The 2,014-nt window shown below is 38.0% G+C and overlaps 1 long non-coding RNA gene across 1 annotated transcript; it reads left to right on the forward strand.

The window, feature by feature from the left end:
- The first annotated feature begins 597 nt into the window (after window positions 1–597).
- On the forward strand, window positions 598–1,882 carry LOC124002374. The gene is made up of 4 exons (XR_006833005.1): window positions 598–799; window positions 964–1,155; window positions 1,263–1,365; window positions 1,481–1,882. It is a non-coding gene; the product is annotated as an uncharacterized LOC124002374 (long non-coding RNA).
- The last annotated feature ends 132 nt before the right edge of the window (window positions 1,883–2,014 follow it).

The following is a 2,014-nucleotide window of genomic DNA, read 5'->3' on the forward strand; positions in this document are numbered from 1 at the left end:
AAATACAACATATCTGACATTTTATTCCCATTTGAACTTTGTTGTGATACCACATTTAGATGACAAATAAACCAAAAATCTGATCGTTTTTTTTATTTGAATTTTGTTTTGCTTTTAGATGGTCGAAAGCATATAGTGATAACACATTGGGAATTTAAAATGGGTGAATAGGTTGGTTGAAATGTCATTGATCAACATATCAATCAAATATTACCCACATTTCCACGTCGGGATATTATATTTAATGACTAGTTATTTATTATAATTATGTATTACTATAATGTATTATTAGGTTATTACTTTCAATGTATTATTATTATTATGAGACTGGGGTGGGGTGAGAATGGGTCTTGATGGTCTCAGAGTGCGTTTCACTTCGTTTTTTCGGTCTCCAATGAATTATTCAGATACAAATTATTTTATATGGTGTTTGCGTAGTGAATTAGTCAGCAACTGGGCTAGACTTTGGCATTGAAATCTAGAGGTGTGGCGTGTCCAAAGAAATGAGTAACAAAGATTAACTCACCACCGTACGTCACTGGCCCGGGAGGGGCACGCTGCGCGTGGTGTTACGTCAAGACCAGCACAGTTGCTATAAAGTGAAATGATCATCAACAGACTATTGAAGTCGTCGATGGTCTGGGACTGGTTAGTCAGCTATAGATACTCAACAAGAATAGAGAGGAATTGTTCGGTCGATACACTGACTTGTCTTCACATAAATTCGACTTTAAAATGTTTTATTCAAATTCATGGACCAAGTGCTTGATATACCTTATCTTTATAACAAGTGGAAATTGTGAGTGTGTTTCTAGCCATGGTAACCTGGCTAGATAAGGTTGATATAAGTTTTACCTGAACATGTTTTGCTTAGCTAGCTACATACGTTGCTAACTTGAACTGGCTAACGTAATTCTGCCTGTTTGTGGAGTTGACCTATTTTACTGTATCATATCCTCGCAGCTGAATGTCCCAAACCACAAGTGGAGAGAAATCAAAATGTCGTTCTAACGAATGATGCGCTCCTAAAGAACGATTTTCCGGAGGGCTCGGAAGTATTGTTTCAATGTACCAACGGCTACATGAAAGCGCAAGGATCTGAAAGCATCACCTGCACGAGTGGAGAGTGGAGCACCCTGGAATTAATCTGCAAAAGTAGGCGGCAAAATATTAGCCCCTCTTGTGTCAAGTGCGATTGTTGAGTGTTTACTGTTGGTTGACTGTTTTAATGCTTCCATTACCTCGCTGATTATTAATTTCAGAGAAGGACTGCGGTGCACCCAAGGAGATGCCACATTTGACATATGAGTTTGATAAGGAAGGGACGCTTTTTGGTGCATCAGCAAGAGCAATTTGTGATAAAGGGTGAGTATGCTTCAATATCTGATGTATCATCACAGTATGGGGGAATTATTTTGCACAAGGATTCAATGCAAGACCACCCCTCTCCCCCTCTCACACAAGCTCTCTCCACCTCTAGCTATCAAATTCAGGGATCAAGTTACAGGCAGTGTTATGCCACAGGTTGGAGTGGAAGATCAAGATGTGAAGGTAAATCTTACATATTTCCCATTGACACACCATGGACATCTTAGGCATTGAACTTGTTTGAATGAAGAACACCAATTACTGCTGAACGATTAGTGCTTTTTAGAGTCTGGTTTGCGTTCTATTATTATTTTAGAGACAAATTGTGAACGTTCAATTACCAAAACATTGACTGTAACTACAATTTACAATTGAACAATTTAATAATAATAATAATCCCAGACCTCAAAAGTGGTCTCCTGTATTGGTTGAAGCACTGTTTGCGGACTTAGAAAATCCAAATTACACTACAAAAATATAAACGCAACATAAACGCATGTCTCACGTTTCATGAGCTGAAATAAAAGATCTCAGAAATGTTACATACAAGTGTATTTCTCTTAAATTTTGCCCACAAATTGGTTTACATCCCTGTTAGTGAGCATTTCTCCTTTGCAAAGATCATCCACCAGACAGATATGTCATA

The sequence above is a fragment of the Oncorhynchus gorbuscha genome, linkage group LG18 (genome assembly GCF_021184085.1).
Source record: "Oncorhynchus gorbuscha isolate QuinsamMale2020 ecotype Even-year linkage group LG18, OgorEven_v1.0, whole genome shotgun sequence".
Taxonomy (NCBI): domain Eukaryota; kingdom Metazoa; phylum Chordata; class Actinopteri; order Salmoniformes; family Salmonidae; genus Oncorhynchus; species Oncorhynchus gorbuscha.